At 38.0% G+C, this 15,137-nt stretch overlaps 1 protein-coding gene and 1 pseudogene across 1 annotated transcript in view; both read left to right on the forward strand.

The window, feature by feature from the left end:
* The window catches only part of EDA (ectodysplasin A), a 419,425-nt gene that overhangs the window by 55,576 nt on the left and 348,712 nt on the right, over positions 1 to 15,137 (forward strand). The gene's annotated exons all lie outside the window — the stretch shown is intronic.
* On the forward strand, positions 139 to 5,471 carry LOC125931723 (60S ribosomal protein L12-like; annotated as a pseudogene).

The raw sequence follows: 15,137 nt of genomic DNA on the forward strand, positions 1-15,137 counted from the left end.
CCGACGCGGGGCTCGAACTCACAGACCGTGAGATCATGACCTGAGCCGAAGTTGGAAGCTTAACCAACTGAGCCACCCAGGCACCCCTTAATTTTTTTTTTAACGTTCACTCATTTTTGATAGAGCAGGAGCCGGGGCGGGGGGGGGGGCGGGGTGCAGAGAGAGAGGGAGACACAGAATATTAACTAAGCAGGCTCCAGGCTCTGAGCTGTCAGCACAGAGCCTGATGCAGGACTCAAACGCACAAACCATGAAATCATGACCTGAGATGAAGTCAGAAGCTCAACCGACAGAGTTATCCAGGTGCCCCAAGGATGAAAAGATTTTATATGTAAAGCACTTAAACAGTGCCTACTACAAGTGCTCTACTGTGTTAACTGTTACTGCTGTTATTAGTTACTATTTTTGGTTATTCTCATTCTCCTCTCCCACGATCTCATCACCCTCACCACCTTAATATCAGCTCCATAAAGGCGGGAATTTTTGTTGTGTTCACTGTTGTATGTATCCCCAGTAACTACAGTAGTGACACATAAGAAACGCTCAGTAAATATTTGTGGAATGAATGACTGCATTTGCCTCAGCTTGAGATGCCGACTACTGTTGCCTCTTCCTCCTGTTCTCTTAAAAACCCATCCAACCTGTAAGGCTCATCATGAATGCCATTTATTCCATGGAACTCTTTGTTACTTTCTGATCCTTCTCCCAAAACTAAATCTCTTTCTTTCTTTGAACTCCCATTATATCTTGTTTATGTATTTCTTACATTCCTTACATTTCTTTGCCTTTTATCTTAGTCATTTGTATCTAATCTTGCCTACTAGATATTAAGTTCTTAAAGCACGGACTGTGTATTACTCATTTTATATCCCCTGTAGTGTCTAGTATAATGCCATGAATATGCTAGATGCTGAATAAACATTTGCTGATTGAATTGAATTTGTTCTCTTATTTATATCCTTAGTTTTATATGAAATTTCAGATTTCTTAGTCATGCTTCCAAAGCGTTAAATCACAATGCAATTTATCTCTTAGGTATCCTAAGTGTTCAGGTTTAGAAAGACTATACTTTTTTTTAATCTTCAGTTGCAGAAGGAGTAGATTTATCTTAATCAAACCTTGTTTTTACTGCCTAAGGACTTTGTGCCAGATTGTAAATTGTTCCAATGGTAAAAGGGAGGTTTTATCAAATATGGTATCATACAGCTGGAATTCAGTGGTCTAGTGACTTCCCCAAAGAACTAGGATGAAGAAAAAAGGCTTTGTGCAGATAAAGTATGTGCCACAAAATCCATGCACTTAAGCACATGCACTTTATAGGGTAAGCTCCTCAAATCCTCACTCATAATTTATTTACTCATCATTTTGCTTAAATCATGATTATCAGATTTTCCAGCCAACAGCTATGGAGAGGCAATTTAGAAATGTTAGAAAGGCTCATAGAAGATAGGTGGGAGGTATAGCTGACTGTAAGGAAGGAGACAGCAAAACCAAAAAACAGGCCAAGGACTCACAGCAGTGTGGGACTAATAGCTCTATATTGCTTAAATAGGCCTTGAGGGCATTGGTGTGTTATAACATAATATAGTAATTGATGTTCATAATAATGACCCAAATTCATAAAAAAATGATTAATTTCTGATCATCCACATATTCTGTTTGTGAAAATAAGCAGTGAGTATTGTGTTTAGATTCCTACCCATCAAATTAAATTAAAAATGGTTTGTTTATAAGGTCATAAGACTTTAGGTGGACAACTTGGATAATTCATGCCTGACAGGTTTTAGATAATCAAGGTTTCCCTGCATTTAGTATATACTTTCTTGTTGAGGTTCCTCTAACTAAAATTGAAAAATAGTGGAGAGGCAGCATGAAGCAGTAAATCCATAAAAATGAATTGTTCATTCACTCTACATTTATAACATAGGAAATATGATTATAGAGCAGATGTTGACTGAAATGCTGTATGCTCAATCATGTTAGTGTTTATTTGATAAGGAATGCCATTTGTTTAGCTTTGCTCATTTATTCAGTGACTGTGGCCTGGAATTTTATTAGATGCTATACCCAACAGAATGCTGAGAGAGCCAAAACTTGAAGGAGATTAGATAAGAACTTGGAACTCAAGCTTGGGAAATGAAAATGGAAAGAAGTCTTTAATTTGGAAAGTTTTCAATTTTAAACCTCTTGGTTTTGTTTTATTTAGTTTATATATGGGTACTGGAACACAGAAGCGACTGTTTGGCAATATTCATTACTTTTTAAACTTTTTTTCTGAAAACTTTAATTTTCCTAAAAGTCTTTTCAGTGACTACCCAGGGAGAGAAAGAGCCAAGAAAATTTCCTGAAATGGAATCATTTACAACTAATGTGTTTCTGAATAATGGAGTAAACTAAAATTTAATTTTAAAAGTACTTTAATACTGAACAGCTCTTATATTTGAAATAAATTATTCAACTAATTTTTTACTCTCCCTTGGAGCCAGTTAGCAAATATCTTTTGTGTTGTAGCAAGATTACAGCAAATTATTTCATGGGAACATTTATTCAAATATTGTATTTTATTAGCTGGTAATATCTGGGCCTTTGTGATATAAAAATGAGTACAATAAATATTTGAATGAATAGATTTATGACCTAGATAATTTGGAAGAATAATTTAAAAACTTGGATTAACTGTGACATCTAGAACTAGCATTTTAGGCCATCTTGCAACATATTATACAATTCAAGATACAGTGAAACAGATTTTGAAAATTAAGACCTTAAGCAGTATATTTTAGAAAGAACTTTATTTTTAAGAATAAGATAAATTACGTTCCTAACACTGCCACCCAAATATTTTTGTGATGTATATTTTACCCTCTTGAGAAAAGCAGAAGAGGATTTTTGACTGTTGCCAATGCAGGATAAGAGTTTTTAACTTCTACAAACTACACAAGCAAACTGGAGTCAGTTCAGAAGGATGCAGTATGTTATGTAGCATTACAAGTTTTTATGATTTCTATAGCCTTTAAAATTTTTTTTCATTTATTTAAAAATAACAATAATAGGGGCACCTGGATGGCTCAGTCGGTTAAACGACTGACTCTTGATTTCAGCTCAGGTCATGATCTCACCGTAGTGAGATTGAGGAGACTGAATCCGGCATGGGGCTCCGCGCTGGGCATGGAGTCTGCTTAAGATTCTCTCCCTCTGCCGCGCCCCTGCCCCCACACACGTACAAATGCACTCGTGTTCTCCTATAAGTAAATAAAAATAATAATAAACCCAATGCATGTTAACATAAACATTTTAATGAACAAAAACTATAATGTCTTCTGCTTCATCAAGAGAATTCTTTTTTTTTTAATTTTTAACGTTTATTTCATTTATTGATATTTTGAAAGAGAGAGAGAAAACGTTGAGTGCGAATGGGGGGAGGGACAGAGAGAGAGGAGAGAGAGAATTCCAAGTAGGTTCCCTGTGCTGTCAGTAGCAAAGCCCAACATGGGGCTGGAGCCCACAGACTGTGAGATCATGCATGACCTAAGCCAAAATCAAGTTAGTGGTCCAACCAACTGAGCCATGCAGGCGCCCCATCATCAAAAGCATCCTTAAGTGAGCTTTTTTTGGCTTTCGGCTCAGAGGAGGCGACGGTGCAACAGTCTTCGGTGGTCCCGAATCCGGGTTCATCCGACACCAACTGCCTCCACCATGCTGCCTAAGTTCTACCCCAAAGAGACCAAAGTCATATTCCTGAGGTGCACCAGTGACAAAGTCGGTGCCAAGTCTTCCCTGGCCCCGAAAGTCAGCCCACTGGGTCTGTCTCCAAAAAAGGTTGGTGATGACATCGCCAACCGGTGATTGGAAGGGTCTGAGGATTACAGTGAAACTAACCATTCAGAACAGACAGGCCCAGATTGAAGTGGTACCTTCTGCCTCTGCCGTGATTATCAAAGCCCTCAAGGAACCACCAACAGACAGAAAGAAGCAGAAAAACATTAAGAACAGTGGAAATATCACTTTTGATGAGACTGTCAACATTGCCCAACAGATGCGACACTGATCCGATCGTTAGCCAGGGAACTCTCTGGAATCATTAAAGAGATTCTGGCCACTGCCCAGTCTGTGGGCTGCAATGTTGATGGCCGCCACCCTCATGACATCACAGATGACATCAATAGTGGTGCAGTGGAATGCCCAGCTAGTTAAGCACTGCAAAGGAAAATATTTTAATAAAGGATCCTTTGACAATGAAACCAAACCAAAAAGCATCCTTAAGTGAGATGGTATTTATTTTGCCCCAAGTGCATTGTGGTAAAGAATATAATGGCCAGTAGTATAGTTTGGTGCCCCACCTTCATCCATGACATGGTGCCAGCAGTTTTACTCATTACTGCTTTTATTTTAAGCAACAGTTTTATTAAAATTCACATACCATACACTTCACCCATGTAAAGTGTACAGTGAGTTTTAATATATTCACAGAATTGTGCAGTCATCACCAAAATAAATTTTAGAGTCACAAAAAAGCCCCATATAGATATAACGTATATATAACTAATCACTCCCATTTTCCTCTAATCTTCCTCTCCTCCAGCCTCCAAAAACCATTAGTGTACTTTCTGTCTCTATAGTTTGGACTTTTCTGGACATTTCATGTAAATCGAATCATATAATTTTTTTTATTATTTTCTTTTTCACTTACCATACTATTTAAAGGTTCATCCATGTTACAATCAGTGTTTTATTGTTTCTGTGGTGAAAGAATATTCCATTGCATGGATTCTATATTTTGTTTATTGATCCATCAGTGAATGGATGTTTGAATTGTTTCCACTTTGGGCAATTATGAATAATGCTGCTATGAACAACTGTGTACATGTTTTTGTGTGGACATTTGTTTTCAGTTCTCTTGATTATATACCTAGGAATGGAATTTCTGAGTCCTATACTAACTCTATGTTTAACATTTTGAGGAGCTGCCAGACTGTTTTCCAAAATGACTGCATCATTTTACATTCCCACATACAAGGGTTCCAATTTTTCTCACATTTTCTCCAATACTTGTTATTATCTGTCTTTTTTATTATATCCATCCCAATGAAGTGGCATTTAAATTGTGATTAAAGAAATTTTTTTTAATCTTTATTTTTTGAGACAGAGACAGAGCACCAACCGGGGAGGGGCAGAGAGAGAAGGAGACACAGAATCTGAAGCAGCCTCCAGGCTCTGAGCTATCAACACAGAGCCTGACACATTGCTTGAACTCACAAGCTATGAGATCATGACCTGAGCCAAAATCGGATGCTTATCCTACTGAGCCACCCAGGTGCCCCTCAATTGTGATTTTTATTTGCATTTCCCTAAAGACTAATGATGTTAAGCATCTTTTTATGTGCTTATTGGCTAATTGTATATCTGCTTTGGGGAAATGTCTGTGCATATTCTTTGCCTATTTTTTAATTGAGCTATTAATATTTTTTTAATTTTTTTTAAATATTTATTTTTGAGAGAGAGAGACAGAGCATGAGTAGGGTAGGGGGCAAAGAGAGATGGAAACACAGAATTCAAAGCAGGCTCCATGCTCTGAGCTGTCAGCACAGAGCCCGACATGGTGCTTGAACCCACAAGCCAAGAGATCATGACCTGAGCCAAAGTCTGATGCCCAACTGACTGAGCCACCCAGGCCACCCAAGCTATCTATCTTTTTATTGTTGAGTAGTAAGAGTTATTTATATAATCTGGATAAGAGTCCCTTATATATCTGTGACCCCAATTCTGTGAGTTATTTCACTTTCTTAATGGTGTCCTTTGTAGCAGAAAAGTTTTAATTTGGGGGCACCTGGGTGGCTCAGTTGGTAAAGCATCCAACTCTTGATTTTGGCTCAGGTCATGATCTTGGTTCATGGGATCAAGCCCTGCTTCAGGCCTTCTGCTGTCAGCGCAGAGCCTACTTTGGATTCTCTCTCCCTCTCTTTCTCTACCCCTCCCCTGTTCATGCTCTTTCCCTCTCAAAATAAATATTTTTTAAAGGTTTTAATTTTGATAATGTCCAATTTATTAATTTTTTTCTTTTGCTGCTGTGCTTTTGGTGTCATTTCTAAATTTTTTTTTCAACGTTTTTTATTTAGTTTTGGGACAGAGCGAGACAGAGCATGAACGGGGGAGGGGCAGAGAGAGAGGGAGACACAGAATCGGAAACAGGCTCCAGGCTCCGAGCCATCAGCCCAGAGCCTGACGCGGGGCTCGAACTCACGGACCGCGAGATCGTGACCTGGCTGAAGTCAGACGCTTAACCGACTGCGCCACCCAGGCGCCCCTTGGTGTCATTTCTAAGAAACTATTGCCTAACATGGGTTCACAAGGATTTTTACTCCAGTGTTTTCTCCTAAGGGTTTTATAGTTTTAGCTCTTACATTGAGGTCTGTTATCCATTTTCCATTAATATTCTTGTATGGTATGAATAAGGGATCCCATTTCATTCGTTTGCATGTGGGTGTACATTTGTCCCAGGACCGTTGTTAAAGACTATTATTTTCCCCCATTGAATTGCATGGTCTTGGCATGTTAGTGAAAATCAACTGATTTTAAATGTAAGGGTTTAGTTTTGGACTCTCAACTGTACCCCATTAATCTGTATGTCTATCCTTTGACCAGTTCCATTGTTAAATGTGTCTATCCTTATGCCAGTACCATACTGTCTTGATTACTTTGTAGCTTTGTAGTAAGTTTTTATTGTTTTTTAAATTAAATTAAATTTATTTTAATCTAATTTTAAGTTTTTTTATTTTTTATTTTTTTAATATGAAATTTATTGTCAAATTGGTTTCCATACAACACCCAGTGCTTATCCCAACAGGTGCCCTCCTCAATACCCATCACCCACCCTTCCCTCCCTCCCACCCCCCGTCAACCCTCAGTTTGTTCTCATTTTTTTTTTAATTAAAAATATTTTTTTAGGGTTTATTCCTTTTTTAGAGACAGAGCATGAGTGGGGGAGGGGTAGAGAGAGAGGGAGACACAGAATCCAAAGCAGGCTCCAGGCTCTGAGCTGTCAGCAGAGAGCCTGATGCGGGGCTTGAACCCACGAACTGTGAGATCATGACCTGAGCTAAAGTCAGACGCTCAGCTGACTGAGCCACCCAGGTGCCCCTGTTCTCAGTTTTTAAGAGTGTCTTATGCTTTGGCTCCCTCCCTCTCTAACTTTTTTTTTCCTTCCCCTGCCCCATGGTCTTCTGTTAAGTTTCTCAGGATCCACATAAGAGTGAAAACATATGGTATCTGTCTTTCTCTGTATGACTTATTTTTGAGACAGGGAGAGAGCATGAACGGGGGACGGTCAGAGAGAGGGAGATAGAATCTGAAGCAGCCTCCAGGCTCTGGGCTGTCAGCACAGAGCCCAACGTGGGACTCGAACTCACAAATGTGAGATCATGACCTGAGCCAAAGTTGGACGCTCAATCGACTGAGCCACCCAGGCGCTCCAATTTAATTTTAATTTATCCATCTATTTTGAGAGAGAGAGCTCCTGCAGGCAGAGGTGGGGCACGGAGAGAGAGAGAGAGAGAGAGAGAGAGAGAGAGAGAGAGAGAGAGAGAAAGAGAGAAAAGGAATGAATGAATGAGTGAATCCCAAGCAGGCTCCACTCAGCCAGCTCTGAGCCTGAGGTGCAGCTACAACAAATGGTGAGATCATGACCTGAGCCAAAATCAAGAGTCACATGCTTAACTGACTGAGCATCCCAGGTTCCCCTGGGTTTTTAAATCAGGAAATGTGAGTTCTCTAACTTTATTTTTCAAAATTGCTGTACCCCTTGGATTTCCATATGAATTTTAAGATCAGCTTCACAATTTCTGCAAAGATTCTGACTGGGATTTTGATAGGGATTATGTTGAATCTATAGATCAAGTTGGGAAATGTTGCCATCTCTTTAAAAAATGTTTTATTTTATTTTTGAAAGAGAATGTATGTGAGAGTGGGGGAGGGGCAGAGAAAGAGGGGGACAGAGGATCTGAAGTGGGCCTTACGCTGGCAGCAGAGAGCCTCTTGTGTGTGACCTCATGAATGGTGAGATCATGACCTGAGCCAAAGGCTGGAGGCTCAACCAACTGAGCCATCCAGGAGTCCCGGAAATGTTATCATCTTAACAGTATTAGGTCTTCTACTCTGTGAACACGGAGGTCTTCATTACTTTCTTTCAACAATATTTTATAGTTTTTGACATAAGTTTTACACATCTTTTGTCAAATTTATTTTTCTTTCTTTTTTTAATGTTTATTTATTTTTGAGGGAGAGTGACAGAGCATGAACAGGAAGGAGACACAGAATCCAAATCAGGCCCCAGACTCTGAGGTGTCAGCCCAGAGCCCGATGTGGGGCTCGAACCCACCAATTGTGAGATCATGCCCTGAGCCAAAGTTGGACACTCAACCAACTGAACCACCCAGGCACCCCTGTCAAATTTATTTCTAAGTTATTTTATTTTATTTTATTTTATGTGTAGCTTTTTTATAATTGGCATATAAAATTATGTACATTTAATGTGTACAAATGATGACTTTATATACATATATTTCAAAATACCACAATAAGGTTAGTTAGCACCTATATCACCTTATATAGTTACCTTTTTTTTGGTGTGTGTGGTGAGAATTTATAAGATTTACTCTCTTGGCAACTTTCAAGTAAACAATACAGTATTTTTAACTATAGTCACCATCCTACATTCAATCCCCAAAACTTATTCATCTTTTAACTGGATGTTTGTATCCCCCCCACATTTCCCCTGGCACTGGCAACCACCAATCAAGTCTCTTTTTCTAGGAATTGAGGGTTTTTTTAGATTCCACATATAAGTGAGTTCATACAGTATTTATCTTCCTCTGTCTGACTTATTTCATTTAGCACGATGCCCTTCAGGTTCATCCATTTTCTCAGGATTTCCTTCTTTTCGTGACTGAATAACAACATTCTATTATATGTATAGAATGTTCTGTATAATATTATACACACCACATTTTCATTGTCCATTCATCCATTGAAGGACATTTAAGCTGTTTTTATGTCTTGACTCTTGTAAATAATGCTGTTGTGAATGTGGGGGTTGCACATCTCTTCATGATGGTGATTTTATTTCCTGTAAATATATACTCAGAGCAGGATTGCTGAATCACATGATCTATTTTTTTTAACTTTTTATTTTAACTCCAGCTAGTTAACATACAGTGTTATATTAGTTTCAGGTGTAGAATATAGTGATTCAACACTTCCATACATCACCCAGTGCTCATCACAAGTGCACTCCTTAATCCCCATCACCCATTTCACCCTTCCCCCCACCTACCTCCATTCTGGTAACCATCTGTTTGTTCTCTATAGTGAAAAGTCTGTTTCTTGGTTTGCCCCTCTCTTTTATTTTTCCCTTTGCTCATTTGTTTCTTAAGTTCCACATATGAGTGGAATCATATATTGTCTTTCTCTGACTTACTTCACTTAGCATTATACTCTCTAGCTCCATCCATGTCATTGCAAGTGGCAAGATTTTATTCTTTTTTATGACTGAGTTAGCATTCTATTGTGTGTGTATGTATGTGTACGTATGTATGTACACAAACACACACACATACACACACACACACACACACACACCATGTCTTCTTTATCCATTCATCAATCAGTATATACTTGGTTGCTACTGTATCTTGGCTATTGTAAGTAATGCTCCTATAAACGTAGGGTGCACGTATTCCTTTGAATTAATATTTTTGTATTCTTTGGTTGAATAACCAGTAGTGCAATTCCTGGATCATAGGGTAGTTCTATTTTTCACTTTTTGAGGAATCTCCATTCTGTTTTTCACTGTGGCTGCACCAGTTTGCATTCCCACCAACAGTGCAAGAAGATTCCCCTTTCGCCACATCCTTGCCAACACCTGTTGTTTCTTGTGTTGTTGATTTTAGCCATTCTGACAGGTGTGAGGTGATACCTCATTGTAGTTTCGATTTGCATTTCCCTGATGATACTGATAATGAGCATCTTTTCATGTGTCTGTTGGCCATTTGCATGTCTTCTCTGGAGAAATCTGTGTTCATGTCTTCTGCCCATTTTTTAATTGGATTATTTGCTTTTTGGGTATTAAGTTGTGTATGTTCTTTATATAATTTAGATATGAGCCCTTTATAAGATATATCATTTGCAAATATTTTCTCCCATTCAGTAGCTTGCCTTTTAGTTTCGTTGATTAATCCCTTCACTGTGCAGAAGGTTTTTATTTTGATGTAGTCCCAATGGTTTATTTTTGCTCAGGAGCCATATCTAGAAGAAAGTTGCCACAGTCAATGTCAAAGAAGTTACTCTTCAAGTATTTTTATGGTTTTAGCTCTCACATTTAGGTCTTTAATCCATTTTGTATTTATTTTTGACGTGATATAAGAAAGTGGACCAGTTTAATTCTTTTGCATGTTGCTTTTCAGTTTCCCAACACCATTTGTTGAAGAGACTTTTTTTTCCATTGGATATTCTTTCCTGTTTTGTCAAAGATTAATCATGTAATTGGGCATTTGCTTCTGGGTTTTCAATTTTGTTCTATTGACCTATATGTCTGTTTTTGTGCCAGTACCATACTGTTTTTTATTACTACAGCTTTGTAATATAATTTGAGGTCCAGAATTGTGATGCCTGCAACTTTGTTTTTCTTTTTCAAGATTCAGGGCTATTTGGCTATTTGGGGGTCTTTTGTGGTTCCATACAGATTTTTGGATTGTTTCTTCCATTTTTTAAAAATTTAAATTTTTTTTTAAAGTTAAAAATGCTGTTGGCATTTTGATAGGGATTGCATTGAATGTGTAGATTTCTTTGTGTAGTATAGATAAAAGTATTTGTTCTTCCTCACATGGTAATTCTATTTTTAATTCCTTGAGGAACTTCCATATTGTTTGCAACAGTGGCTACACTAATTTACATTCCCAACAGCAGTGCACAAGGGCTTCCTTTTTTCTATGTCCTCACCAGCTCTTACCATTATCTTTTTTTTATAATTTTTTAAATGTTTTTATTTATTTTTGAGACAGAGAGAGAAGAGCATGAGCAGGGGAGGGGCAGAGAGAGAGGGAGACAGAATCTGAAGCAGGCTCCAGGCTCTGCATTGTCAGCACAGAGCCCGACGACGCAGGGCTCACCGACTGTGAGATCATGACCTGAGCTGGAGTCGGATGCTTAACCGACTGAGCACCCCCCCTCCTCCTGTTATCTTTTTGATAATAGTCATTCTAGCAGATGTGAAGTAGCATCTCATTATAGTTTTGATTTGCATTTCCCTGATGATTAATGATGTTGAATACCTATTCATGTACCTGTTAGCCATTTGTATACCATCTTTGTAAGAATATCTATTTAGTTCTTTTGCCCATTTTTAAATTGGATTATTGTGTATATTTTGGTTTTGATGGTGTTGTAAATGGTATAATTTTTAAATTTCATTCCTAGTTGTTTATTACAAGTATAGACATACAACTAATTTTGTATATTCATCTTTCATCTTGTAAACTTGCCACATTCATTTATTCTAGTAGTTTTTTGTGGATTCCTTGGCATTTTCATTATTTACCATCATGTCATCTGCAGGTAGAGATAGTTTTTTTTTAATGTATATTTATTTTTGAGAGAGAGAGACAGTGTGAGAGGTGGAGGGACAGAGAGAGAGGGAGACCCACAATCTGAAACAGGCTCCAGGCTCTGAGCTGTCAACACAGAGCCCGACATGGGGCTCAAACCCACAAATTTGTGAGATCATGACCTGAGCTGAAGTCCGATGCTGAACTGACTGATCCACCCAGGTTCCCTGAGATAGTTTTACTTCTTTTCCAGTCTGGATGTCTTTTTTTAAAATTCCTTTATTTCATAAACAGAATCTCTACCACAGTAGTGAGTAGAAATGGTGAGAGCAGACAACCTTGGCTTGTTCCTGTCGTTCATCATTGAGTATTACATTAACTTAACTCTAGGTCTTTCCCAAGTACCCTTTATCCAGTTGAGGAAGTTCTCTGACATTGCTAATTGGTTGAGTGTTTTTATCACAAAAGGGTGTTGAATTTTGTCAATATGTTTTTATGGCTTTTTAAATATTCATATGTCTTTTTCCTTTATTCTATATATATGGTGTATTTCGTTAACTGATTTTCTGATGTTAACCCTTTTATTCCTGGGATAAGTCCCACTTGGTCATGGTGTAAAATCCTTTCTATACGTTTCTGGATTCAGTTTGGTAGTATTTTTTGGGGGATTTTATGCCTATATTCCTGAGATATTGGTCTATAGCTTTCTCCTGATATCTTTGCCTGGTTTATCAGGGTTACACTGACCTCATAGAGTAAGTGGGGAAGTGTTTCTTGCCTTCTGTTTCACGAAGTTTTTGTGAAGGATGGGTGTTAATTGTTCGTTGAATGTTTATTAGAATTTACCAATAAAGCTGTCTGAGCCTAAGCTTTTCTTTGTGGGCTCTTTTTAAATTATTAATTTAATCTATTTACTTGCTATAGTTCTATGCAGATATTCAATTTATTTTTCAATCACTTTTGGACGTTTGTGTCTTTCTAGGGATTTGGCTATTTCAGCTCAGTTATCTAATTTGTATACATACAGTTGTTATAGTATTTTTTATATCTGCACAGTCACTAGAAATGTCCTCTCATTCCCAATTTTAGTAATTTGATCCTTTTTTTTTTTTTTTGCTTCACCAGCCTAGCATTTGTCAAGTTTATTGATCTTTTCAAAGAATATAAATGGCCTTTTGATAAAGGAAGTAACAAATTGAAAATTAGAAGGCAGCTAAGTAACCACTACATAATGGTCTCACTGGTAGTGTGTTCTTGGCTACATGTTTCTTTTCTTTTCTTTTCTTTTCTTTTTTTTTAATTTTATTTTTAATTTTTTAAAATTTACATCCAAAGTAGTTAGCATAGAGTGCAACAATGATTTCAGGAGTAGATTCCTTAGTGCCTTTTACCCATTTAGCCCATTCCCCACCCCCACAACCCCTGCAGTAACCCTCAGTTTGTTCTCCATATTTATGAGTCTCTTCTGTTTTGTCCCCCTCCCTATTTTTATATTATTTTTGTTTCCCTCTTGGCTACATGTTTCTTAACATCTTGGAGCCTCAGTTGCTTCATTTATAAAATGGGGCAATGAGGCTTGCCTCACAGATTTGACTATAAGATTAAATGAAATAACTTGTAAAATTTCTAGTACAATACTTATTCATGGTAGTCTTTCAACAATGTCTCATACACTTTTTTTCTATACCATTATGCTGTCCCTTGTTTAACTGCATTATTCTCTGGTTACTAGTCTAATTTAATAAACATTAGAAACGACTTTTTCTAATAATGTCTAAAAATATTTTTTTCTGCATTGTCTGCTTTCCATAAAACCAAGTTGACATTCATTTTCATGAAGACCTTGGGACACACCAATTTCTTAATGTAATCAGGTGAAATAATGATAGTTTAATGTAGGTGATTCTAAAAGCACAAATGAGATCCTATATAATAAATAACTAGGCTCTATATTATTTTCATCTTTTTCTCATTTCAGTAGTAATTTCATTTTCCTATCAAATACCCATAGAGATGGGGTGCCTGGGTGGTTTACTCGGTCGGTTAAGCATCCGACTTCAGCTCAGGTCATGGTCTTGTGCTTCATGGGTTCCAGCCCTGCTTTGGACTCTGTTCTGACATCTCAGAGCCTGGAGCCTGCTTCAGATAATGTGTCTCCCTCTGTCGCTGCTCCTCCCCTGCTCAGGCTCTGTCTCTCTTAAAAATAAATAAGCATTAAAAAATATATATCCGTAGAGATAATATCTCTCTTCTTGAAGGGGAGCACCATCTCTAAGATAACTTTAGCATTTTTGAGAGATAATTATGACCTTTTAATGAACCTCATGATAAGTTAGTACTATTATAAAAGTTATCGAAACTCCCTTTAAATTGTGGTATATAAGTTACTTAAGTAAAGAAAGGGACCTCTGATCCAATTTTACTTTTTATTAAGTGTCTACCTCCTTTCATTGGAATTTGTGTTGTCTCTGTCCTGAGTATCTTTTGGCCTAATTTCCATAGTTGTGTATCCTCATTGCTTGCTAGTAACTTGGGAAAACCTTTTTCTAATAAACTTTGAGTCAATGAAGAGCGACTCCTTTTTACAAATAGATATTGAAAGTTATTGTCACAATTATGAACTCAGTGTTTGATACAGATGTTTTACATTCTTCTGAAATGAGCATTTGATAATGCCTCACTTCACATGTGTCTAGCTAGCTGTGGTAACATGTATCTCATGAGCACTATCACTGGCTTTACCCTGTGATCAACATAGCTGGAAAATTTGAATTGCAGAGTAGGGTAATGGCTAAGTTATGACTGGATTTCTGTGGCCCACCCTGACACACGCAGAACATAAAATGGATGAGGTTTTGGGGAGATAGTGGGGTTCATGGGGTCTGGGGCCAACGGCCAAGAAAGAATTCTTGAAGATGTCTTTGGTGCAAAAAGGTGACTTTATTAAAGCATGGGGACAGGACTCATGAGCAGGAAGAGCTTCCCCCGGATCGTGAGGAGAGACTGGTTTTATACTATGGAATTGGGGGAGATAAAGTCCAGGGGAAGTTTCCAGTGAGATTTTCATATGCTGAAGAAGACTCACAGAATACTGGAGGCCTAGTTATTGTCAAGCTAAGGTTGTTTTTCCTTCTAGCAAAGCATTAGCATTAAGACATTAGGGAGTTCCTGGAGAAACATTTTGCCCTGCCAGCCTCAAGTATTTGTCAATGGGCTGCAGGTTATAAGGAAATTTACTTCTATCTGCCATTTCCCTCTGCCTTTGTTCCCCACACCACTATGGAGGGGTGATGGAGACTTAGGTCTTGCATGGTAATGATCTCTATGAGTTAACCATTTGTTTCCCCCTTTCCTTTGTTCTTGGGCAGCCAGGAGTGTGGAGGAGTATCACACATATCCCACCTGGGTCAGGGGGATGTTTGCATCCTGTCAGCTTGCCTTATGCTCCCTCATCAAAAATGATCATGATTCTAGTGTTGATGATAGGAAAGCATTCCATCCCCTCCAGGCCCGTATCTGTAGAGTTCCCAGGAGTGACTT

The sequence above is a fragment of the Panthera uncia genome, chromosome X (genome assembly GCF_023721935.1).
Source record: "Panthera uncia isolate 11264 chromosome X, Puncia_PCG_1.0, whole genome shotgun sequence".
Taxonomy (NCBI): Eukaryota; Metazoa; Chordata; class Mammalia; order Carnivora; family Felidae; genus Panthera; species Panthera uncia.